The sequence below is a fragment of the Scyliorhinus canicula genome, chromosome 11 (genome assembly GCF_902713615.1).
Source record: "Scyliorhinus canicula chromosome 11, sScyCan1.1, whole genome shotgun sequence".
Lineage (NCBI taxonomy): Eukaryota > Metazoa > Chordata > Chondrichthyes > Carcharhiniformes > Scyliorhinidae > Scyliorhinus > Scyliorhinus canicula.
In genome coordinates, this window is record NC_052156.1 from 109,817,454 (window position 1) to 109,845,007 (window position 27,554).

Here is a 27,554-nt window from a genome sequence, read left to right on the forward strand (position 1 = left end):
ACATTTACCAGACATTACTGTTTACATTTGGACGATTTCCAGGGTATTGTACTGAACACATCTGTTTCTGCAGCAAGAACTGGCACTCTTTCCTTCAGACATGTTTATTGTGATTCTGACAGGATGTGAAAGGTACCCAAATGATGACAAACAAAAGATTGCCTACCTTGAAGAATCTTCATCGTTCATATGACGGCATCGCTCAAGCACTATGATCCCAACCAACTAGCTCCTCAAGCCCTACGAGGACCATTATTGTTTGACAGTCAAGGAGATTTTGAGAAAGCTGTTGTGAATGTTGTGTAGCTTAAAAATGACTTAACGTTGGCACAGATCACGAATCTTCATACAGCAAATGCAGGTGATCACATGTCCTGATCCCAAACAAGAATAAAATTCTCGGATCAATCATGATTGATGGTTTAGGGGCTGGTTTAGCACACTGGGCTAAATCGCTGGCTTTTAAAACAGACCAAGGCAGGCCAGCAGCACGGTTCAATTCCCCTACCAGCCTCCCCGAACAGGCGCTGGAATGTGGCGACTAGGGGCTTTTCACAGTAACTTCATTGAAGACTACTCGTGACAATAAGCGATTTTCATTTCATTGATTGGGCACATTCCTATCGTGCAATGGATTCTATAATTCAATGAAATACTACGGTCCTACAAAATAGTTTAAAAAAATTTTTTTTAAAATAAATTTAGATTACCCAATTATTTTTTCCAATTAAGGGGGCAATTTAGTGTGGCCAATCCACCTACCCTGCACATTTTTGGGTTGTGGGGGCGAAACCCACGCAGACATGGGGAGAATGTGCAAACTCCACACGGACAGTGATCCAGAGCCGGGATCGAACCTGGGACCTCAGCGCCGTGAGGCAGCTGTGCTAGTCACTAGGCACCGTGCTGCCCTTAAATAGTTTATGTTACATTTTATTTGACACATTTATCTTCGTCAGGCAACAAAATTCAGAAAGGTTTGAACAAATATTTGTTTTACGTGAGAATGGGAAATTATAATGAGGGCAGCTTGTAATTATGTAGTGCATGAATGTACTAAAATGTCCTAAGGTGTTTTCAAAGGAGCATTTTCAAACAAAATTGGACCGGTCCACATAGATGATCGAAACATTTGTCGTGGGGCGACACAGAGGCACAGTGGTTAGCACTGTTGCCTTGCAATGCCGAGACCCCAGTTCAATTCCGGCCTTGGGTCACTACCCGTGTGGAGTTTGCACGTTCTCCCCGTGCCTGCATAGGTTTCCTACGGGTGTTCTGGTTTCCTCCCACAGTCCAAAGGTGTGCAGGTTAGGTGGATTGGCCATGCTAAATTGCCCTTAGTGTACTAAAGGTTAGGTGGGGTTACTGGGTTACAGGGAAAGTGTGGAGCAGTGGGCCAAGATATGGTGCTTTTTCGAAGGGTCGGTGCAGACTCGAAGGGCCAAATGGCCACCTTCTGCACTGCAAGGATTCTATGATTCTATGATATAGATAGGTTTTAATGTGGTAGTCAGATAGGGGGAGTGATTTAGGAAGGGATTCTAGTGGGGCTGAGAGCACGGCTACCAAATGTGCAGCGATTACAGTCGGAGATGGACAAGAGGGCAGAATTGGTGTATTTCTTTTTAATTACAGGGACACCCTCAAAAACTCCCTGGAAAAATTACATTCCCACCGACACCAGGGAATCCCCGGTCCAAGACCATTGAAAGGAGCTGAACACTTTGAGTTTCATCGCCAAGAACAAGCTGAAGTCAAGCTTCAGCAGAAAAAGGAGCTCGTGGCAAACTGGGCACCTCATCCACCTGCTCCTCCACCCACCGTCTGCCCCACCTGTGACAGAGGCTGTAGGTTGCACAGCGGACGCCTCAGTCACCTGGGAACTAACCTTTAGCATGAAAGCAAGTCATCCTCGACCCCGAAGAGAAGGGAAGATTTGAAAACGTTGACAATTAAAAAAATTGGGGAGGCATTGCTGAATCGGGAGCCAATGCAGGCCAGCAAGCATGGGGTAGCAAACGAGTGGAACTTGTTGCAAGTTAAGAATATCAATAGATTGTGAAACTCTTTTAAATGATTGTATTCCTTAAAAAGTATTACAGTTACTTGAATCTTACATGGCTGCCTGAAGCACATTTAGAGCTTTTAATATGTATTCCCAGTGCATTATATTTTAATTGAATTTTATGTTGATTTCAGATGCCTAGATTCGGGAGTAGAGCCATCAACAGATTGAAGGTTGCAGGTCATGCTGAAATTGCTTCAGATTTTCCCATAAATCATCCATTCCATTTTCTATTCTCTCTCTCTATATATATATTTTTTTAAATTGAGCTTTATACTGTGGCTTTCAGGAAAGAGTCAGCAGTCTGGTTCCAGTTATGGGACAAGACGAGAGGAACAATTTGAAGTTGTACTGATAATCCATTGGGAAATTTAAACATACACAGCTGTGGCTCAGGACAGCGTCCTTCTCCAGGACAGTATGACCAATACAACTTTCTCACGATGTGAGCCAGTGATGTAAGTGACCTTAAACAGATACACACACTTGGCTGCAACTCAAATTTTAAATTGCAATAGTTCTTACTTTGATGAGAACTGAACTGCCAGCATTCATGAGAAACCAGCTGTGAGACAATACTCAAATTCTTCGATCGCCTTGGTTCACTGCGAGCCTCTTAACGAGGCTAATTAATGACTGACTAATGATTAATTACTATTGTAATGCTAGTAGAATAACCTGACGGAGTTATTTGATCATGTGATGAGAATCACAAACTTCAACTCTTTTAAGTTTACACGTCTAAGTCACCTTTTTCTTTACCTGGAAAAGGAGTTCAAGTTTAAAATTGTCCAATGTGTGACGAAATCCAGAAAATAATGGTTCACTGAGCTAAATTCAGTAAGACTGTACTTAACGCCAAATCTAATTTCGTGCTAGACAGATGAGAAAATCAGAGAGAGAGAGAGGAGTGGACACGGAGAATCATAAGATAAAGAGGATCATGCCAAGAGAAAGTGTAGCAAAGTGAAAATTGATCCATGTTATGGTCAGTTGAGTGCAGACTGGTGGTGGGATGTTGGGTTGGGGGGCCTCTGCAACTACTGTGCACTGAAATAGTGGAAATCTCAAATAACAAAGGTAGATTTAGATTAGGTACAGAGAAATGATAGAAATATTACATTAAACATAGAGCAGAGTAAGTCAACAGACTGTCCTTCCAACTTCTCAATGACTGATGGGATGAATACCAAAAGAATCCAATGTAAAATTAATGCGGGTGGTCTCAACACCAGCACAAAACTACCCTAACTTGGTGCACAATTTCATTAAATTAGAAATCTTGTTCAAGGAAGCAGTATTTGCAATTGCTGTGTAATATCAAATTGGAGAATTTAGAGAGATCATTTGGATTAAATTATAGATGGAACCAAATAGCAGGAACCTTACATTTGTCCCCCACTATATTTAACTTGGTGCTCGCTGTTGATAGTGAATGGTAAAATTCAATTCAATTCTCTTTCTCAGCACTAATCGCCTAAACATAATTGATGTAGCATTTACTTGAGGGGCAGTAATGATCAAATATGTGAGGTGCATTTGTGCGTGATTATGCTCAAAACAATTTTATGCAAACAAAAGTTCTGTCAGGAAGACTCAGTGCAGATCTAATGCATGCAACAAAGAGCGGATTAATCATTGTTGACAATGTTGTTTAAGACTTAGGTAAATAGGTTTAATAATGCACTGGGGGTAAATTGGTCTATTGATTGCCCTGTCTTTAAGTTGTGAACATTCTCTTAATTTATTGTTGTGGTCTGAAATATTTTTGGTTCTGTATATTGTTTCCAGGACTCCATAAGTATGTTTATGCTTTGAATATATTCTTTCAATCTTTTTATTAACTTGTCTGAGTTGAGCTCCTCATTTTACAATTAGGAGGGACGCTTAGCCAATTAAATACTGGAAATAGCTGGTCATCCACTTTAACTGTTGAAGATTACAAATATCACTCTTCATGTCGATGTTGAGGCTAGAGTGTCTGCCACTGAGGTATGTACTCCACAGATTGAGGCTGCCTCACTGGTAAATCATCCGTCAGTCGCCATTAATTAAAGTTGTTGGATCAATGGCTGCTGTGGCTTTTGATCAAGTAGCAGTGACACCTAGGATTGTGAATGGTTCCATCTCCACACGTACTCTGACTCTACTGTCTCCATTCCCATCAAATCTGTTAAAATCATCAACATTCCCGCCAAGAACTCTGAAGTCCCAAATCAACTCTCTTTAAAATTTATCACTTGTGTGTGGCAGCACAAAGTAATTTTTAAAAATTTCCCATGGACTCAAAGAAAAGATAAGGAATGTTGATCATAATCACTCCCCTCAAAAAAACAAACCCCGCCCCCCCCCCATGTTCTTCTCCCCCCCCCCCCCCCCCCCCCCACACACCACCACCACCACCACCACCACCACCAATCTCCAACCTCTCTTTGCACTCCAATGTTCTTGAAGATTATCTCGCATCCCTTATCCATGGCCATCTTTCCCGAAAATCCATGTTTAATTCCCTCCAATCAGGTGTCCACCCTTACCCTGATCATGGTCCAATGTCCCTCCTTGACCTTCTCAACCAGTCTGCAGCTTTTGGCACGGTTGGTGTTATTATTCTCCTCTGTTGTCCAGCCGTGTGGGTTAGCCCTCACCTCATTCTATTCTTATATATTCAGTCAGGTCAGCAAATCACCTGCAATTGCTTTTTTTCTCTCTTGCTCCAACATCATTAACTCTGGAGCCTCTAAAGATTGATATTTGTCCCCTTCCTATTACTTATCTTCCTGCTGCCTCTCGGCGAATCAACAGAAAACAAAATGTTATGTTCCCCATGTTAGGCTGATGGTATTCAGCTCTGATACATCACTAATCTTTCATGACGCCTTCATTGTCTCCATATTGTTGCATTATTTGTTCCTTGTCTAGCATTAGATGAGCAGAAATGTCCTCCAATTGAACCAAAACTAGTGTCTGTGTCAGAAACTCCATTCCCCAGCCTTAATTCTATCTCCCTCCCTGACACTTGTCCATGGCTGAAACAGACCCTCTTAGCCTGGTTGTCTTATTTAACACTGCAATGAATTTCCAACCACTGGAACATCATCCGATCACTTTCTCATTCGTCTTCAATCTTTACTACCTCTAGTTTTAACCATTCCACTGCTCTATGGCCACCAGCCCGCTTTCTACGACACTTAAACCAGTGCTCATTCGCAACTCTGTTTTCTCCTTTCCAACTCGCTCAAGCCCAGTTCACCCATCGCCTCTACCTGTGCTCACTTGACTCACAGTCGGGCAGTGCCTCAATTGTTAAAATTCTCGTCTTGTTTTCCATCCCTCAGTGGCCTCAACAGTGGCATCGACCCCCACCCCCACATCTCTGCCACTTCCTTCAGCCCCATAAGCCTTTGAAATGTCCCGCTCTTCTGATTCCGGAACCTTTAACATCCCTGATTGTAATGTTTCAGCTGTCAAGGCTATGAAGCACCGAAACTTTTCCCAATCCTCTCCTTTAATATGTCCCTTCAATCTAACCTCTGACTAAGTATTTGGACAACTATCCATCAAATACCTTTTCTCAATAACCCCGTGTCAGGAAGGGTATTGAGTCCTTTGATTAGTTTAGCTAACAATTATCAGAGCCTTTTCTTTTAACCAATCCATTATGACATGCACCAATAGATTGGAGGGACACGCAACAGCAAGTTTAAGCCAACAGCATAAATTATAGTGAAATCTGTACTCTGAAGAAGTTTATCAAGAATGCATTAGTTGAATCAAGTGAAAACGTATTTGCATTTGGACAGTTAAAAGCATCTCAATTAATAAGTAGCAAGGTAGTCTTGCATTAGTTAATACTCTACACGGGCATTAGTTCCAGCGGGGTGAAGGAGTGGACCCCCAGATGTGTGGTCTGCTCTTGTCGGGCACCATCAAGCCTCACATCAGACAATAGGATCAGGACCAGCACCGGGAGCGGCCGTTGAGACTGGGAATGGGACTGGAATTGGCACTGTTGGCTGCTCCGAAGAACGACGGCATCGATGGAGAGTTGATGGGACTTTCCCGCTTGTGAGGATTCCGGGCTGGTGAATGAGAGCAGCTTTGGTTTGTTTGACATGGTTAATTGGTTATATGTTTGGCTTTGAACATATCTAATTCACGGCTATTTTGTATGTCATTGTTTTAGTGTTTTAATGGATTGTATTGTTGTGTAATTGCTGTTACTGCGATGTTAGTCACTTGGCCGGGTTATTATTGTAGATGAGAATTGGTTCTCAATTGTCTTACCTGGCTGAATAAATGTTAAATAATAAATCTATAATCAAGGGACATCTATTTCTTGGAAAGCTCCCTTGTGAATGTGCAGCCAGAGAGTCAAAACAGAAACAGAAAAATAAACTACTGCTAATACGCAGTATGCCGGGCAACATCTATAGAGAAAAAGATGTCAGTCAGCTGATCATTCAAGTCAAAGACATTTCCTCAGTCCTTGCAGCTTGATGTAACACATAATAAATGTGAATCTTACAAGATTTGAAGCTTAAAAGAAAACTAAATGAAAGTGTAACAGCAGACGGTAGAAAGACTGGAATTAGATAGTCTTTTGAAAATCTCTAATCTTGGAATATTTACAACTCCATCATTGGAATGAGCAGGCCTCGGTGATAGATGTATATTGTGAGCAGTTTTGGGCCCCATATCTCAGGAAGGAAGTGCTGGCCTTGGAAAGTGTCCAGAGGAGGTTCACAAGAATGATCCCTGAAATGAGTGAGCTTGCCATATGAGGAGCAGTTGGAGACTCTGGGTCTGTATTCATTGCAGTTTAGAAGGATGTGGAGGGATCGTATTGAAACTTACAGAATACTGAAAGGACTAGAGTGGACATGGAGAGGATGTTTCCACGGGTAGGAAAAACTAGAACCCAAGGCCAGAGCCTTATGAAGGAACAATCCTTTGAAACTGAGATGAGGAGAAATTTCTTCAGCCAGAGAGGGTGGATCTGTGAAACTCTTTGCCGCAAAAGGCTGTGAAGGCCAATCATTGAGCGTCTTTAAGCCAAAGATAGATAGGTTCTTGATTAATAAGGGGATCAGGGGTTATGGGCAGAAGGCAGGAGAATGGGGATGAGAAACATATCAGCCATGGTGGAGCAGACTCGATGGCCCGAATGGCATAATTCTGCTCCTATATCTTAAGGTCTTATATGCAAATATGTTTAAGGCCTTAAGGCTGTGATACTGGGAAATGGTTGCATTGCTAGAAGTGTGTCAAGAATGATTTGTATCTGCTTCTTTGATTTGGCTCAATACCAGCGACAATGAGGATGGTGCATGTGCCACTTGCCCATTAAGAAAATCAGAACATTGCCAGTGACAAGTCTGCTCTGTAACTTCATTGCAGTAAACCTACTTGTGATAATAAAGATTATTATTATTAACACTGCAGCCAATCCAGAGGACATCCTGGAAGATGGTGGCAATTCTAAATGTTTCGGCTTCCATTAATGTGAGAAGACTACAAATAACCTGGAAAGCATTTGAAGGTTGGAATGTCATCAATGCCTATTCTCAACAGAGATGGGTAAAGTCTAGCCTGGGGTGGAATTCCTGGGATTTCCTGGGAACAACCACAAGGTATATTGCTGAATATTAATTGGGGTAGGTGGAAAGAGCTCCTCCGCCCAGATTGCAATGAGCATTTTCTCTGATGGATGTGGAAACCCTCCAGAAACAGTTTTCCAATTTCTTCCCTCAAACTCATCGCACTCCAAGAGTGACGCAATTGTCCAGCTATTATTTCCACTGGACACATCCGAACAGATCCATATTTCAGTAAATGCTATAATCAATGTGCAATTTCCAATTTGAACCTGATCAGGCTTCATAAATGAGAGTGAGTGAAGGCTGCTCCTTGGCTCATTGTCTGCTTATTTATGCTCCATCCAAGACCGTATTCTTGACTGTCAGTGGTGGATTGTCATTGTTTTCCACTTACTGGGTTACCAGGGTATTGCCTGGTCTGGAGGGTATTAGCTATGAGAAGAGGTTGGATAGACTTTGATTGTTTTCACTGGAATGAGGGAGAGTGAAGGGCGACCTGGTAGAAGTTTACAAAATTATGAGTGGCCAGAACAGAGTGGATAGTCAGAAACCTTTCCCAGGGTGGAAAAATCAATTACTAGGGAAGATAGATTTAAGGTGCAAGGGGCAAAGTTTAGAAGAGACGTGCAAGGCAAGTTTTTACACAGAGGGTGGTGAGTGCCTGGAATACGCTGTCAAGGTAGGTGGTGGAAGCAGATATATAGCGACATTTAAGAAGCATCTTGACAAATACATGAATAGGATGGGACTAGAGGAATACGGACCTCGGAAGTACAGAAGGTCTTGATTGAGACAGGCACCATGTTCGATGCATGCTTGGAGGGCCGAAGGGCCTGTCCTGTGCTGCACTGTTTGTGACACTGTGGAAATGTTCAGTATACAATGTCATGTTACAATTAACCACTAGATGGAGCTAGATGCAGTACTATATAAGGCACTGACTCAGACTTCTGGGGGAGAGAGAGTGAAGGCTAGAGTAGAGTGCACAGGAGAGATCGAGAGAGGATAGAGTACAGTTAGAGTTAGTGGTCGAACATAATTTAAGTAGTGTAAATGAATGTTAGCTTTGTTAATGAACTTCTGTGGTCTTTGTGAACACTACAACATCCATCCTGAAAACAGCATCACAAAGAACACCACACTGTTCTTTGTACTATGGGGCAGGGTGAAGTGGCAGGCTCAGGATCTGCCTCAAACAGAATGAGAATCAAATCCTAGCTTATTGCCATTATTCTGAGCCATTTAGCCAAACAATTTAATTGGCCACCGACTTATATATCTTGATTATTAATACAAACCAACACTGGGGAAAATGGCATCAGTCCAAAAATGTTCAGGTTAGGTGGATTGGCCATGCTAAAATTGCCACTTAGTGTGCATGGATGTGCAGGTTGGCTGAGGTGCTCTTTCAGAGGGTCAGTGCAGACTCAATAGGCCGAATGGCCTCCTTCTGCATTATGGGGAATCTAATATTCTAGATGCATATTTTTAATAATGAATCTTTTAAAGAGCTAACACTTAATAAATTGCAATTGTCTCATCCTTTTAGCAATTGGGATTCCGCTTCAATTATTTATGTTCCTTTAAATGAATTGTAAAAAATAAAGAAGTTTCTGCGTGCTGAAAAACCATTTGAAAGTTGTCCAAAGTTGTCCCAAGTTGACATATAAACACGTGGAGTAGCAATTGTGAGAATTACATTCTGCACTCAGTTCTGTGGTCTAACTCCATGTCTCGGCCTTCAGAACAACCCCTTCACAAAACACGTACTGCATCTTCACCCTGACAGCAGCAGTGCTGCCGGGGATGGGAATCACAGTGGGCCACGGATAGTTCAAACCGTACATCATCACTTCCTGACTGTTGTCATAAAGTCTCAGCTGGGAAATCTTTCAGTGTTTGAGTTATCTGCCCTGGATAGGATTGCTCATGTGTCTTCCTTATGGAAAGTTCTCTTTGCTCTCGCGCCCTGCGTGGAGCAAGTGTCTTTCACAGCGATAGATGTTTTACATCATACTGCGAAGGTCACTGCCTGGAGACAGCTGGTCTCCGTTAATGACCGGCTTGTGGCTGCTTCAGTCTGCACGTATCTCAGAGAACAGAAGGAAGAAGGAGAAGTGATGCTTCAAAGCAATACCGAGGTCCGATGTCAGGGCTTTGAACCTTCCCTGGTGAGAGCAGTTGTGCGATTCAGCATGAGTTTCACCTATTGAAAATAATTATGTTTCCTTTGGGCTGCTGACAGTTTGGGGCTAACAGTGACGTCGCCAGATCTTTAAGAACTGCAGTTACTGGTGATTGCAGGGCCCCCATTTTAATTCCAGCCGCTTAGCGGAAAAGTGGGCAAGTCAGTATGTAAAATGCAACCCAGAAAAGAAAAACAATTCACACCAGTATTCTTATTTCCCCGTTTTACTGCTGTTCCATTTTACTTTTTACAAGACCAGTTCAGACCAGCATCCTTATTTCCCCATTTTATTGGTATTCCTTTTTAAAGTACTGTTATGGGCCAGGGTTTAGAGAACCCCACATTGTATCATGGAATTCACCTGACCCACAACGTTTAATAGATTGTGGTATGGGGAGCACACGGCCCACTCTACAGGTGTGGTACAGCAGAAATGGAAAAATATTTTTTACAGCAAAACAATATATATTCTATGAACTCAAGTTAACCTTTTTAAAACATACAGTGAACATTTTAGCAAACATTAATTCAAATACAACCCCCAAAGAATACACTATGCAATGCTTAAAAACTTCCCAAACAACATTCAGAAGACTTAAAAAAAACCTTTAAACAAAAGCACATTAGGTTTACATTCACTACTGGGAACATTTATAATTCTGAATTCACCAAATGATCAACAGATAGACTTTTGATGGCAGAGAGAACAGCAGTACACATGGTTGGTCTGGCTTCAGCTCCAACACTGAAAACGAAACAAAAACACACCCTGCAGCAAACAGCCTAAAACAAAAGTAAAAAGCTGACAGACAGCCCAGCTCCACCCACACTCTGACATCACTGATAAACACCCATTTCTTCAAGGTACATTTCTTAAGCACCCATTTCTTGAAGGTACTCTTACATGACAGTACTCAAGACCAGTTCAGAGCAGTATTCTTAATTGCCCATTTTACTATTTTTCTTTCTGGGAAGAGGGCACTCACCCACCTCATTTCCCTCAGAAACTCCCCTCTCACAATTTTAACTGACTTGAGGTGGGAAAGGTATAAGCTGAAAACTAGCAGGCGGCTGATGAATATACCCAAATTGACTCCAACAGTCTCATTGGGATCTCAGTACTATTCTAACTGGGCAAAACAGAAATTCCTCCTCACAGTTTCATAACATTTCCGAAAAAAGAGAGCTGCTGTCGAAACGCTTTGTCTTGCATTCATCAAGAATGCCATTTTTTAAAGGCAACAACAATTCAAACTGCATGAGAAAAGGATGCTGATTGGTTGGCAAGTAAACTTTGATTTTTTTTGAGGCGTTCCATTGGCGGTTCACCAGGGAATATTTGTCCCCCAAGCTTTTGTTTAATTGAAAAAGAAGCAATGTTTGGATAGTCTTTGGCCGCGATCTTCCTGAAAGGGAACAAAGTGCCCTAGCGAACGCGTTGAGTCAAGTGGTTATTCAATGCAACTCATGTTGAATAAGGGGCCTAAATGGGAACCGCACGGCCGAGGACTACTTAACCCCATTTCTTACAAAGGGGAGCTCCGCTCGCCAGAATTGCCCCACAAACAACCCCCTCCCGACCTCCCTTCCCCAGTCCAAATACAACATAGGAAGGTCCTACACCCACACCCCTCCCCCCCATCAAACACCCCCAAACACCCATGCCCAATCGCATGTGCGGAAAAAAAGCCATCTTAAGAGTGACAACCTGGTACCACCCTGCCAGCTGGCAGTGCCGCAGTGCAAGGATGGCACCAATGTACCATTGCCAGGATGGGGTCAGGCTGGTACTGCCAGGGTATCCTGGTGGCACCAACAGTGCCAGGGCAACACCCTGCCCAAAGCGCATGCAACTGGGGCCTCCCATCCCCGTGGAGACTCCCACAAGTGCCGTTCCATCTCATCCCTGTCTGTGGGGACCAGTGCTAAACAGCACTCGCCTGAGGTACCCAAGGCAAAGGGATTGAATCCCAAAACCTCAGGTATCTTGGAAATCTGCACATCTGAGGAAGGCTTACTGCCTCACTCTAATATGTAGGTTTGGCAAAGTGATCCGGCCCATTGTGGGCAGGATTCTCCTTGCAATGCCTCGTGAGATTGCATTGAATCTTACGAGGCGTTGTGAGTCGGGTGGATCCCGAGAGCAGGGTCGCCCGGCTTTCAGCGGCCACGTTGCGCCGCAGTAAGATGCTTTTCACGGCGCAGCGTGGCAGGATGATCGCGGCCTTTCTCTTTGCAGAGGGCTGGTTCCTGTGTATGAATATATGTAAGCTGCAATTCAACGGGGCAAAATAAGAGACCCATTTTGGGAATGTTGAGCAGGGTGTATTTTGGCACCTGCAGAATCAAGAAAGACCGTGCTATGCATTGACATTTTGATGTTTGTTTTGGCCTTGGTGGGAAGCGCCCCATAGTGGCCGCCCGGCGACCGGAAATTCCTGTCCGAGGTCAACGTCCATGGTCCCCGTCCCATCGTGACAATCTTACGACAGGCGCTGCCGAAAATTCCAGCCCAATATCATTTCCTGCACAGCTTGCCAGTTCAGGAAGATGACTCGTGGATCGGGGTGGCTTTTTTAAAGGCCGCCCCGATCTTTCAATCCCCCCCCTCAGGAATCTCATCGCGATCTCCAGATCCTCCACCACTGCACCCAACGTATCTCTTACGGGGTACTCAAGCTTCCCCCCCCCCCCCTCTCACTCCACCTATTATGGTCTACACATCCCAGGCCTGACCCCCGGCATGGGCAACCTGGCACCTGGGCACCTCGTACCTTGACACTGTCAGTCTGTCAACCTGGCAGTATCCCTGCCAGCCTGGCAGTACCCACTTGCCTGGGAGACCCCCCCCTCCCCGGGTGCCATAATGCCCGGTCTCCATTTGTGTGGACTAGTACAAAACAGCGCCATGGCAAAGTCTTCCAGGCACGGCCATCAGGCCCTATGGGAATCTCGCGAGACGTTTCGAGCAACGCAAATCTCGTGAGAGGCCTCTTGCGAAACTCAATGGCCTCGCCGCATCACCAAGTCAGACGCGACGAGCCGGTAAATCATGCCTGCAGTTTCCAACACACTCTGCAAACCTAGCTGATAATCTTTAACGAGTTGTTAGTGTAATTCTTTGCACTCTAGGGATTATTCAGCAACTGCTGTTTAACATTTTTAAAATTCATTTATGGGATGTGGTCCTCGGTGGCTAGGTCAAGATTGATTGTCCATCCCTAGTTGCCCTTGAGAAGGTGGCGGTGAGCTGCCTTCTTGAACCGCTGCAGTCCCTGTGATGTAGGCACACCCACAGTGCTGTTAGCGAGGAAATTCCAGGTTTTTGACCAGAGACAGTGAAGGAATGGCGATATATTTCCAAGTCAGGATGGTGCGTGACTTGAAGGGGAACATCCAGGTGGTACTGTTGCCCTTATCCTTCTGGATGGTAGTTTGGACGGTGCTGCCTAATGAATCTTGGCGAGTTCCTACAGTTCATCTTGTAGATGGTACACATGGCTGCCACTGTCCGTCAGTGGTGGAGGGTGTGAATGTTTGTGGATGGAGGAGCAATCAAGAGGGTGGCTTTGTCCTGGACGGGTGTTGAGCTTCTTGAGTGTTGTTGCAGCTGCGCTCATCCAGACAAGTGGAGAGTATTCCATTACACAATTGACTTGTGCCATGTAGGTGGTGGGCAAGCTTTTGGAAAAGTCAAGAGGTGAGTTACTTGCTGCAAGATTCTTAACCTTTGACCTGGATAGTGGAGGATTCAGAAATGGTAATGCCCTTGAATGTCAAGGGGTGAGGATTAGATTCTCCTTTGTTGGAAATGGCCATTGCCTGACACTTGTGTGGTGCGAATGCAACTTTCCAATTGTCAGCTCAAGCTTGGAAGTTGTCCAGGTCTTACTGCATTTGGACATGGAATGCATCAATATCTATGTTGTCATGAATGGTGCTGAACATTGTGCAATCATTAACGAACATGCCCACTTCTGACCTTATGATGGAAAGAAGGCCATTGATAATGCAGCTGAAGATGGCTGGGCTGAGGTACCCTGAGGAACTCCTGCAGTGATGCCCTGGAGCTGAGTTGACTGACCTCCAACCACCACAACCATCTTCCTTTGTGCTAGGTATGACTCCAACCAGTGGGTAAGTTTTCCCCCGATTCCCATTGCCTCCAGTTTATCTAGGGCTCCTTGATGAAATACTCAGTCAAATGCTGTCTTGACATCAAGGACAGCCACTCTTGCCTCACCTCTGGCATTCAGCTCTTTTGTCCATGTTTGAACCAAGGCTGTAATGTCAGATGCTGAGTGACTCCGGCGGAACCCAAACTGAGCAGGTTATTTCTGTTAAAGTGTCAGTTATTAGCACTACCGATGACTTTTCCATCACTTTGCTGATGATTGAGAGTAAATTGTTGGGCCATGTTGGATTTGTCCTGGCTCTTGAGTACAGGACATAACTGGGCAATTTTCTGGGAGATGCCAGCATTGCGCTGGCCAATTCTGGAATCATAACTAATATACTAACTAGCCAGAACACGGTAGCACAGTTGTTAGCACTGTTGCTTCACCGCGCCAGGGTCCCAGGTTCGATTCGCGGCTTGGAGTCTGTGTGGAGTCTGCACGTTCTCCCCGTGTCTGTGTGGGTTTCCTCCAGGTGCCCCCATTTCCACCCACAAGTCGTTGTTAGGTCACTTGGGCATTTTGAATTCTCCCTCTGTGTACCCAAACAGGTCCCGGAATGTGGCGACTAGGGGCTTTTCTGAGTAACTTCATTGCAGTGTTAATGTAAGCCTACTTGTGACAATAAAGATTATTATATACATGTGCTTGTTTTAAATCTGTGCCAAGTGCTTTGTGAGGTGACTGGCAAAGTTAAGGGCCAGGTTGGAAGTCGGCCTTCAGGATGCGCTACAGTGCGGAATCGCCGAGTAGAAACTTATAGCCAAGCTCTGCACACATGAGTACGGCCTCAACCGGGACCTTGGATTCATGTCGCATTACATTCAACCCCCACCATCTGGCCTGGGCTTGTGAAATCCTATCAACTGCCTTGGCTTGAGACAATTCACACCTCTTTAACCTGTGATTATCCCTCTCTCCAGTTGCTCTGTCTGGACCTGTAAAGACTTAATTACCTGCACAGACTCACATTCAAAGTATCGTCTTGCATCATTGACTTTGTCTATATATTTGTTTCTGGAACCCATCTCTTCATTCACCTGAGGAAGGAGCTGTGCTCCGAAAGCTAGTGATTCGAAACAAACCTGTTGGACTTTAACCTGGCGTTGTTCGACTTCTTACTGTGCTCACCCCAGTCCAATGGCGGCATCTCCACATCAAAGTTACGATGAATCATTATTCGATAAAATGAGTCCTCTTGAATGGTTACACATCTAAATAAAGGTGCTAAACTCTATTCAAGGTTAATTGCTTAAAACATTAATGGAGCCTGAAATTGAGAGATGTCTGGAGAACACCACATGAAACATGGCCCGTCTTCGCGGACTCAAACCATGTAGTGCAGTGAGGTAAGGCTCAAACTCCTGTTGGTGAATTAACAAATGTTTGTTATCAGAATGACCGTGCACATAACATGGTAAGGAAATAAATGTCTTCTCGCCACAGGCCCAAAATTTTGACTGCTCAAACATGTCCAGGCAAGTCAGAGTGTCTCTCCACCTCCACTCCCCATTGGACCAGTGGGTCACATGACCCTTTCAGGGACAGGCCCCTTAAATGGCTACGACACATTAGGCGTTAACTCTACTTTCTCTCCCTTTGGATGCTGCCAGACCTGCTGGGTTTATTCCGGCCTTCTCTATTTTTGTCAGTCTTCCATGCCAAGAAAGTGTTCTGAATGGAAATTCTAAAAGTTTAAGAATGAGTATTGGCATATGCTACAGTGTATATTACTCGTTATGCACCAGATCATGTCCCACGAGGACAGTTGCACAGCAATTAGCGCCATTACTCATGTAGATGCATTTTAAGGTACCAGGTTTGATCTATCAAGGGGAAAGAATATCAGGGCTCTGGCCAGGGATGAAAAGGTGACTGCATGGAGTTTGCACTTTCTGCCCGTGTCTGTGTGGGTTTCCCCCGGGTGCTCCGGTTTCCTCTCACAGTCCAATGATTTGCATGTTAGATGGATTAGCCATGCTAAATTGCCCTTAGTGTCCAATGGTTATGTGGGCTGACCCAGTTGTGGGGATAGGATGGGGATGTGAGCCTGGGTGGGATGCTCTTTTGGAGGGTCAGTGCAGACTTGAAGGGCCGAATGGCCTCTTTCTGCATTGCAGGGCTTCTATGATTCTAAATTCTATGACTCTATGATTCCATATGTCCTCAGAATACAAATAAAGGACCAGAGGAAGGCAGGTTGAACCAACGTTGCCACTGTCAGCCCATACTGGGATATAATTCAGAATTTATATTATCAAACATGCTGAAAAATACTTTCAGCACAGCTAGATATTCAAGGGTGTTATCCAGTCAGCCAAGTAAATCATAACCTTTTGACAAAGGCATCTTGTATGGTAATTGTAACTCTATCAAGTAGACCCCAATTGCTCATGCATTTAAGTTATTTCATGCATTCCTTAATATTTAGTCATCCTATCATAGATATATTAATAGAGTGATGTCCATGTTTCTCCGTGCCTGACTTATTGGCGTATCTGGTTAAGAAGAAATTAGAATCACCGAATGGTAGGAGCACAGGAGGAAGCAATTGCGACCTTGGGTTCTGTGCCAGGTCTCTGCAAGGGCAGCACAGTTAGTCTCACTATACAACAACAACAACCACCACACCCAGCCCCCAACTGCTTCTTGTAGCCCTGCAGTTTTTTTCTTTTCAGATAATGATCCAATTCCCTTTTAAAGCCACGCTTGAAACTGCCTCTACCACATTCTCAGGCAGTGTGTTTCAGATCCTTACCATCCACTGCCTGAAAAAGATCTTCTAGTGGCGTCTTTGGTTGTTTTGCCAGTCATCTTAAATCTGTGACCTCTGGCCCTCGATCCTTCCGCCAATGGTCACAGTTTCTCTCCATCGACTCTATCCAGCCCCTTCATGATTTTCAGCACCTCGATCAAATCCCATCCTAATCTCCTCTTTTCGAATGGAGAACAGTCCCAGCTTTAGCAATCTATGTAACTGAAGCCCCCCCCCCCCATCCCTGGAACCATCTCAGTAAATCGTTCCTGGGCCCTCTCTGTCTTTTAATGTTTTCTAAATTGTGGTGCCCAGAATTGAGTACAATAGACCAGTTGAAGTCGAGCCAAAGGGCAGCAGTTCTTCGGGCTGACCGGGGTTCTTGCCCATTGGTCAGGATGCCAGTGAGGAACTCCTGTCAGTTCCATGGCAGATGCCTGACGGAATCAGGTGCCCTTCAGGTGCTTAAATGGCCACCGTTGGGCCTTCCTTGGGATTTCCCAGCTGTGGAAGTCCCGCCCCCATGAGAGCTGCCAGCCCAATCAAACAACGGCAGCCCGTCATTGCCACTGGTGTTTGCTAGCGACAATGCATCCAACAGAGGCCCAGGATCATCGTTGATACACCAGACCAAAGGTGAGAGAAGGCGAGATGGGGGATTGCCGGTGCGGGTTACATAAGGAAGTGAAGAGAATTAGAGGCAAAGGCAGAGGGTTTAGGCTTTTAGTGGCCTCCGTCCCCTTTTCTGATACTGGGTCCCTTGATAGGCTCAAATTGTCCAATAATGACGCTTCAGCCAAGGATTACTGGTGCAGTTCTCATTTTCGGCCTCTCCTGCTATTCACCGGCCTCGTTGCGCTCTCGCTCAAGTACAACGAGGCCGGAGAATTGCGCCCATAGATTCCCTCAAGGGGCTACGTCAAAGGAATTGTCTGGGGTGGCATTGAAAACGCACAGCGGTAATTTGGGAAATAAAGAGTGATTTGCATTCATGTAGCAACTTTCTTAACCTTAGAATGTTACAAGCTTTTCCTGCAATCTGAACTGTACTTCAATCAATGAAATACTTTTTGAAATTTAGTTAAGGTTATACCACAAGACTGTTGTTTTGTGCAAAAGCTCCCACAAATGACAGTACAGCACTGAGCCAGATAAGTTGCATTAATGATGTCGGTTGAGGGATAAATATTAGTAAGTGCCACGAGAAGTTTACGTGGCTTGTCTTCCAAATGTTTAATCCAAAACAAAAGCTGCACCTCAGGCAGTGCTGCTCTCCATCAGTACCGCATGTTCGTTTCACCCTGGGGTTTGCGCAAATCTCTGGACTGGGGCTTAAACTCGCAACCTTCCGAGGCAGAGACAGAAATGCAAAACTGAGCCACCAGGAACTACACTAAAGGTCATCAAAAATCCATCAGCACAGGCTTATCTTTTTGATGTAAAGGTTGCTGTACTCGACACTATATGAACGGTGTTGATCCATTTTGACTAACTTCTTCTGGTTTGATTCCATTTTAAAATGCTGTACATCTGTAGTATGGTCTATGGTAATTGGGCAGCACGGTAGCATGGTGGTTAGCATAAATGCTTCACAGCTCCAGGGTCCCAGGTTCGATTCCCGGCTGGGTCACTGTCTGTGCGGAGTCTGCACGTCCTCCCCGTGTGTGCGTGGGTTTCCTCCGGGTGCTCCGGTTTCCTCCCACAGTCCAAAGATGTGCGGGTTAGGTGGATTGGCCATGCTAAATTGCCCGTAGTGTCCTAAAGGGTGAGGTTAAGGGTTGTTGGGTTACGGGTATAGGGTGGGTACGTGGGTTTGAGTAGGGTGATCATGGCTCGGCGCAACATCAAGGGCCGAAGGGCCTGTTCTGTGCTGTACTGTTCTATGTCCGAGAAAGAGTCCAAACCTGAATGTTTAACTTATCTGTTCCTGTGAACTGCCCTGAGTGATTTCCAGCATTGTGTGTTATGTTGTTTCAGATCTACAGGACCTGCTAATATTTTCCTGTGCAATCAATTGTTTCAGCGGGTACCAAGAAATTATATCGCAAAAGCTTCCAGATATTTCGAAAAATCTATGTGGTTCAGTAATGTCCTTCTGGGAAAGGAACCTCCCACCTCTGTTCCGGTTGATCTGTAAGTGAATATGGTACCCATGGTATCCTGTGCTTTCTCTGCCTTACTTCCCCTGTACTCTGGGTTGTGTCTCCCCTCCTCCTTTTCCTATCCACTCCCTCTTCTCTTTTCTTCTTACCTTCCTTCCTCCCTGTTCCGGCACCCCCTCCCTTATTGGTTGCTGGTCTCGAACAGGTTGGTCAATTGCTTCCATGTGTTGCGGATGCCTTCCTCTGATCCTCTAATGGTGAATTTTATCTTTTCCAATTTGAGGAATTCCACTAAGTCGGACAGCCAGTCTGCAGCCTCGGGTGGCACTGCTGGTCTCCAGCCAAGCAGGAGTCTCCTGCAGGCGATCAGGGAGGCAAAGGCCAGGGTGTCTGCCCCTCTTCCCGCAAAGAGCTCTGGCTGTTTGGATATCCCGAAGATGGCCATTAGTGGGCATGGCTCCACCTTCACCCACCAACATTGGAGATGGCCTCAATACCTGACAAATCTGGAACATGACCAGAACATGTGGATCTGGCTGGCCGGGCTTCCCTGGTACCATTCCCATTTGTCTTCCAGCCCCGGGAAGAACCCGCTCATGTGTGATCTAGTCAAGTGCGTCCCATGCACTCCCTTTAGCTGCATGAGGCTCAGCCTTGCGCATAAGGAGGTGGAGTTTTCCCTATGCAGTGCTTCGATCCAGAATTCTCCCCCTATCTCAACACCAGCTCCTCTTCCCACTTCTGCCATGTCTTGTCCAGCATGGCTCTTACCTCCTCTAGCACTCGTCCGTACATGTCAGCGCAGTTAATGTCCCCCACTTCGTCCAATGTTAGAAGTCTGTCCAGTCAGGTGTGTCCGGGTAGCTTGGGAAATATTGTGGTCTCCTTGCAGAAGAATGTTGAATGTACCGGAGCTCATTCCCTTTTGGGAGTTGGAGCTTGTCCATTAGTTCCCCCAGGGTCGCTACTTTGCCGTCTATGTATAGGTCCCTTATGTCAGTCCCCTTCGGTCCTGTCTGCACCTTTTAAAGGAGGCATCCATTGCTGCAGAGATGAATTTATGGTTTTTGCAAATGGGGGAAATAGTGGACATTGCACCCAGATTGAAATGGTGCTTGAGTTGATTGCATGTCCTCAGCATGGCCCGTACCACAGGTCTCCTTGAGTACTTGGCTGGCGGAAATGGGAGTGGGGCCGTGGCCAGTGCTCAGAGGGATGTCTGCTTGCAGGAGATCTCCTCCATTCTCACCATTCCACCTCTGGTTTTTGATCCACCCCCCCCTACTCTTTCTGCGTTGGCCACCCAATGGTAGAATAGGAGGTTCGGAAGGGCCAAAAACCCTATGTTCCTCCTCCTTTATCGGACGCTTTTATGTATCCAAGGGTTTTCAACCCCACCCCCACACCCCTACACACCAATGTCCTGATTAGTTTGTTTACTTTGGTGAAGAAGGCCTTGAGGATGAAAGATCAGGAGTGATCTGAACAGGAAAAGGAATCTTGGCAGCATGTCCATTTTGATTATCTGCACAAGGGAGAGCAGGAGCGAGTCCAGCCTCTGCGGGTCTCTCTTTATCTCTTCCACTCGGCTCGATAGGTTCCACTTATTGACCCGTGTCCAGTCGTGGAATATCTGGATCCTCAGGTATCGGAATTTAGTTTGGGCCAACTTGAGCGGCAGCTTCCCCAACTCTGATTTCCCTGTCCTGCGGGTTCACGGGGAAGATTTTGCTCTTGCTCAGGTTGAGCTTGTAACCTGAGAAGGCTCCGAACTCCCTGAGGGGTTGGGGCTTTCTGACATAGAGGAGCAGGCCACCTGCATAGAGTGAGATTCTATTCTCCCTATCTCTTCTCTGGATGCCTCTCCACTCCTTCACTAATCTGAGAGTGATAGCCAGGGCAAATAGCAGCAGGGATAGTGGGCATCCCTGGCTCTTGTCCTCTGTGCAGCCAGAATTATTCAGAACTAGGGGTCTTTGTCTGTACACTCGCCATGGGAGCGCTGGATAGTAGCTTCACCCAGGAGGTGAACCCTGGGCAAATCCAGTCCGCTCCGGTACCTCCATTCGACTCTGTCGAAGGCCTTCTCTGCGTCGAGGGAGATGATCACTTCTGGTGTCCCCTCCCCGTGTGGGGTCATAATCATGTTCAGCAGGTATCTGATGTCCGCCATTAGCTACCTGCCCTTGACAAAACCAGTCTGAACGTCCATGACTCCCTCTGGCATCCAACTATCCAATCGCCTCGCCAGGGCCTTTGTCAATACTTTGGCACCAGTGTTTAGGAGTGCGATTGGTCGGTATGACCCACACTCCGTTGGGTCTTTGTCCTTTTCAGGGAGCAGTGATATCGAGGCCTGAGGCAGCAGGGTTCCCCTTGCTAGAGAATCAATGAACATCTCCCGCAGGCGCAGGGCCAGTGCTGCTGAAAATGTTTTAAAGAGGTCCACCGGGAATCTGTCTGGACCCGGTGCCTTTCCTGACTGCATGGAGTTGATACTCTCCATGATTTCCTCCCTTCTCGTGGTGTTTCCAGTCCCTGCTTTTTTCCTCCCCACAGCTGGTCCCGTCCGTCGAGAAACTGTATCATCTTTGAGACTCCCTCCGGGGGGCATTACACCAACCCATATATAAAGGACACAGCACACATGATCTTTCTCTTTCCAGTGGAGACACTCAGTGAGTACAGACACAGGGTTGATTCAACATCATACCTACCACGTGGATTGTAGCAGACTGGTTTGTCAGTCTGAGTAGCTATAGAAGGATTAACAGTAGAGGCGAATCCAAGTAGGAGAATTGTAAGTAGTTTAATAAACGTGTTGAAGTTATCTCCACGTCTGAACCTTCCTTTGTCAGAGTGCACATCAAGGAAGCAGCTTATGCTACGCCAAGAGCATAACAAGACAATCTCCACCTTCAGTGCCTCCCAGAATGTGGAGGGTGAGACCTCCCCATTTTGGTTGCAGGTTACATACCCGTCGATGGCTTGTGATCTTTCACAGAATGCCTTGTCGGTGAGGTGGGCTGTGTCCAGCCTCCATGTGGGTTGCTGCGCATGGCCCGTCTCCAATCTCACATCCATGTGGGGTGTGGTGCATGGTCGGAGATTACTATTGAGGAGTACTCCGCCCCTACTGCCCCTGGAAGCACCAATTGACCCACTACAAAGAACTCGATACGGGAGAATACTTTGTGGTCTTGGGAGAAGGAGAACTCCTTCTCCTTTAGATGATTGAACCTCCACAGGTCCACCCACCCCAACTCCACCTCCCCCTGCCCCCACCTGCTGCATAAAGGAGTTCAGTTCCTTCGCCACCTCCGATTGACTCCCTGATTTGGGGCTGGACTTGTCCGTCATTGGGTCCTGCACACAGTTGAAGTCTGCCCCATGATGAGCTGGTGGGAGTCGAGGTCGGGTTCTCCACCATGAATTTTTTTATGAAGTCCGCATCGTTCTAGTTCGGGGTGTATGTATTAACGAGCACCACCGGTGCTCCTTGCAGGACACCGCTAAGCATAAAATGCCAGTGTTCACAATTCAACGTTAATTGGTCCACCGCGCCCCCCGCTAACAAGATTGAGCTGCACTTGCTCAGCCAACCCCAGCCAGCTCGCAACAATGGCGCCCGGGAGACCGGGCCCAAAATTCGGGGACACTGACCTGGACTCCCAACTCTCCATGCAACCGCCAGCCCTCCCTCCCCCTACAACCTGCATCCAACCTCACCGTCACCCCCCCCCCCCCCCCCCCCCCCCCACCACTGTGAACCACATGTGTGGTTAACGGTGCCCTCTTTGTGTCCCCACAGGAAAAGCTCTCCCACAATCGGCGGGAGAGGGTCCAGACTGGCGGAGGTGTGCCGGTCATAAAAATCCTCACCTCCTTCGAGGAGAGGGTGGGCCGAGGATAGATTGGTCAGTCACGTGGAGGCAGGGGCACATCGCAGAGGTGAGGAACCACTGGGCTCTCCCGAGAGGACCTGTCAAATGTGAGTAGTTTTTTCAAAATAAATTTTGAGTACACAAAATTATTTTTTTCCAATTAAAGCCCCATTTAATGTGGCCAATCCACCTACCCTACATATTGTTGGGTTGTGGGGGTGGGACCCCCAGAAACACAGGGAGAATGTGAAAACTCTACACAGACAATGACCCAGGGCTGGGTCCCGATTGAACCCGGGTCCTCTGCGCCATGAGGCAGCAGTGCCAAACGTGAGTAGTGATTGCCTTACTGACTGACTGACCCATCCCACCCACTGATCACATGTCCATTCTCCCGCAAGCCCTCCAGCGAATGGAGCCAGACCATCATGGGCGCTCCCTATCCTGACCCGGAGGAAAACACCTCGGATGAGAGCTCCGAGGATGCCACTGAGATGTGGCTCAGCTGTGATCCCCAACCCCCACCAGCGCAGATATACACACCTCGGTGGGACACGTTACTGGTCAGCCTTCCGGGGCACAACCTGGTGAGCACCGCACTGCTGATGATGTACACCAGGTGGAGGCAGGACCCCCAGGCGAGGCAGCAGTCGAAGGGCTGCTGGATCCCAGGACCCAACTGGATCCCAGACTGATGCTGAGCCTGTGGAAGTGGGTTACCCGGAGCTCATGGAGACGATAAAGAGCGGCCGGGACGTTCAGAGGGGGATCATAGAATTTACAGTGCAAAAGGAGGCCATTCGGCCCATCAAGTCTGCACTGGCCCTTGGAAAGAGCACCCCACTTAAGCCCACACTTCCAACCTATCCCAGTAACCCCACCCAACCTTTTTGGACACGAAGGGCAATTTGGCATGGCCAATCCACCTAATCTGCACATCTTTGGATTGTGGGAGGAAACCGGAGCACCCGGAAGAAACCCACACAGACACGGGGAGAACCTGCAGACTCCGCACAGACAGTGCCCCAAGCCGGGAATTGAACCTGGGACCCTGGAGGTGTGAAGCAACTATGCTAACCACTGTGGATCCCAGGAACAGGCCCTTCAGCCATCCAAGCCTGCGCTGACCATGCTGCCCGTCTAAACTAAAATCGTCTACACTTTCTGGGTCTGTATCCCTCTATTCCCAATCTATTCATGTATTTGTCAAGATGCCCCTTAAATGTCACGATCGTCCCTGCTTCCACCACCTCCTCCGGCAGCGAGTTCCAGGCACCCACTACCCTCTGTGTAAAAAGCTTGCCTCGTACATCTCCTCTAAACCTTGCCCCTCGCACCTTAAACCTATGCCCCCTAGTAATTGACCCCACTACCCTGGGGAAAAGCCTCTGACTATCCACTCTGTCTATGCCCCTCATAATTTTTTAGACCTCTATCAGGTCGTCCCTCAACCTCCGTCGTTCTAGTGAGAACAAACCGAGTTTCTTCATATTACTCCTTTTTGCACAACCATTATGATGTCTCTGTCACTTTCTTCCACAATGCGGACCGACCTCCGGACCGTTTGCCCACATCTCCAGGGATCTCCCCCTCCCTCTGGCGCTTACCCACTCTCCCACCATGGACATGTCCCCGAGCTGTGTTCGGATATTGCGTGTGTGGTGTTGCCTCCTGCATGGTTCCAGCATTGTGCCCGGACATCAGGGATGATAGGCAATGACTGCCACATGCTAAGTGACCTGCCCACCCACGAGAATCCACTTGGTGTGTGAGTGCTCACTTAACCACAATTGCCATTTCTCTATCAGCAATAGTGTAGCCACCTGGGGTGGCCACGTCCCGATTTCAAAATGGACACTTGGAAAGAGTAAAGGGAAAATTGGACAGTGCTAAGAAAACAAGCAGGTGCAAGGTTTGCTTGTGGATTGGAGTTTGCAGGTCCCAGACAAAACCGATACTACCAGCCATTAGCATAGTAATGAGCTATCTCCAGGGACAAAAGAGAAACATTTAAACAATCGGTAACAGAGCAGACACCCCGGCGCCAGTGGAGACTAAAACAAAGCAGGCCAACGGTCACCTAGGACCCTCTCAGTGATCAAGGAACGACCCCTTTATTGGAGAAAATCAATACAAATGATTAGGACATGGTCCAATTAATTGGGGCCAAGTTCAAGGACCGTCCAAAAGGGCGCGAATCCCCTTTGGGGTATAAACAGGAGCCCCCAAGACAGATCGCCCTCTTCTTCTTCACCTTCATCTTGGCCTTGGCTCTCAGCGACGAGAGACCCGCCAAGCACCAGCCAGGTAAGTCTAAAGTCAACGCACGCTATGAGATAGGCGCTCCTAGATACTATTCTATACAAGTTCGATGCCAGCAGTCTCAGAACCGGACAACGGCCATTGTTCCTCTGACTGAGTGGGCACCCGAAGCTAAGTATAGGCTTTTAGTAATAGTTGTAGTTTAGTGAGTAGAGATTGTGCATGAGTATAATTGACTGTGTGTGTAAATAAATGTACATTGATTTCAAACTTACTAACTGGTGTATTGAGTCTTTGATCAGTATTCGGTTTTGAACCTTGTGGCGGTATCGAAAGGATACCTGGCGACTCTTGAGCTAGCATAATTAAAACAGAGCAAATTAAGGAGAGAGCATAACGAGCAACAAAAGCCTTCAGCCATGCAGCCAGAGGCCTGGCAGTCGGTGGGGGTTATGGGTGATTGGTGGGCAGACGGGCAGGAGCAAGGGTTTCCCCGGAAGCAGTTGCACACGGTCCAACGGTTGGAACAGTGGTGCCACGAGCGGATGGCCCCCCGGTTTCCTCTGCCAGCACTTTCCCCCGCTCCCCCCCAGCTCTCCATGGTGGCCCACCCCTGTGGACGGTCCGCCGTCCCCAGCCGAGCTCCCCCCCCCCCCCCCCCCCCGCCGTCGAACACTGGGATGGCAAGCCCAGCACCCCGGGCTCTTTGCATGTGAGCAAAAATGGCTACTCACCTTCTCGACTCCTCACAGAAGCCCTTCCGTCAGGTTCACGCATTTCAAAAGGAGTACTAATCAGCGACAGCGTGACCACTTGCTGGGGAGGGCGCTGAATGACGGGAGGCTGTTGGATATGGGGTCGCTCTCGTTGATTGTATGGAAGTCAGGCTTAAGTGGCGATAATTGGTTTCTCGCCACGCTACGGCGAGATCCCAGTTTTGCCTAGGGGAGGAGGCTGGATGCATTGCAAATTGCTTGGCGACTGGCATGGATCTCGTTTTTGGCCTCTCCCGCTATTCAAGCGAGAGCACAAAGAGACTTAAGATTCGCGCCCCATATCTCTGGGTACATATATCAAGTCCAAACCTCGGCATTTGAGAGACGGAAACCTTTAAGTAAAAACTTTACTCAATGTTTTCAAAAGACACAAATAACAATTTAAGGGATACATTTATTCATGTTTACAGAATCTTTACAGCACATAAGGAGGTTATTCAGCACATCGTCCCTCTCTAAAAAAGCTGATTAATTAATCCCATGACCCAGCTCCGTCCCATAGCTTGTGACAATTAAACCTTTAATTTGGACCCAGAAATTATAGTTGCTTGGTAATAAAATGGCACCTTGTGAAACAAAATCAAGTAATGTGAACAATTTGCAGGAAGCAGGTGGCCAGGTTGTGAACTGACAGGGTGATGGATTTGCAGAACAAAAGCCATGATCTTATTTGTATGCACAGAATAATTTATTATGGGAACAAATTGACACACAGCATGTGACATGATAACAGGAATCCATTTGGGCAGAAAAGAAATGTGCGGAGAAAGCAAAATTTTAATGTGTCACTAGTTTATCCTGATTCAAGACTAAGAGTCAACTTCAGGTGAAGTAGGGGCTGTAGACCGAGTGGTCATGTGGACACTGGGATGATGTAGGTATAAATGGGTGATGCACGATCAATCACTACTGAAGCGAGATTGTAGTCCAATTGAAGGCTTTAATGAACAAGTAGTTACCCCAGCAGCTCCGGTACAGAATGACTGCTGTGGGTGAAACACAGACTCTTACGCTCCGCCTGCTGGGCGGAACCAGCAGGCAGGTTCTACCACTCATACTACAGTATAAGGTACATCCCACCTAGGTACCACAATCCCCCTAATGTAGCCTACCACAATGGGGTCATGTGTTGGGCGCAAAAGACTTCTCTCCTGGGCACAGGCAGACACACATTTATTTTTGCTAGTTCTTGGTTACCAGTTATTGCAACCCAGTACCTCGACAGGAAATGTTGGATCAGGGTGTACCATTATTCTTCAGTCCCTTGTTTAAAGTCATACATTCTTTTTTGAAAAAATATTTTCAGTACAAATTATGCTGTCCACATTTATAACAGAGAACTATCTGTGTAAACCTGCCAGATTGTAACTATATCATCCTGCCTGCAGGGAAGCTATAACGCCATCAATAATGAGAAAGGATAGTTACAGCTTAAAAAAGCAGCTTCTATGATAAATGTGGATGGAGGAGATTTTATTTAAAAAGTTAAGATGGGATCACATGTCGATGAATGACTGTGTAATATAGATATGGAAGAATTTTAATATATCATGATAGAAATTTAATTTAAAATTTAAAATGATGATGTTTACGTTTTTGTACATTTTACACAAATATAAAATCATCGGCCCGTAACCTCTGCTGAATCTTCTGGCGAACGGAGAGCGGACGGCGCACATGCGAATCAGGACTATGCAGAAGTCCCGATGCACGCACACGTGTGATGAAAGTGCGGCAAGCTCAAACTTCC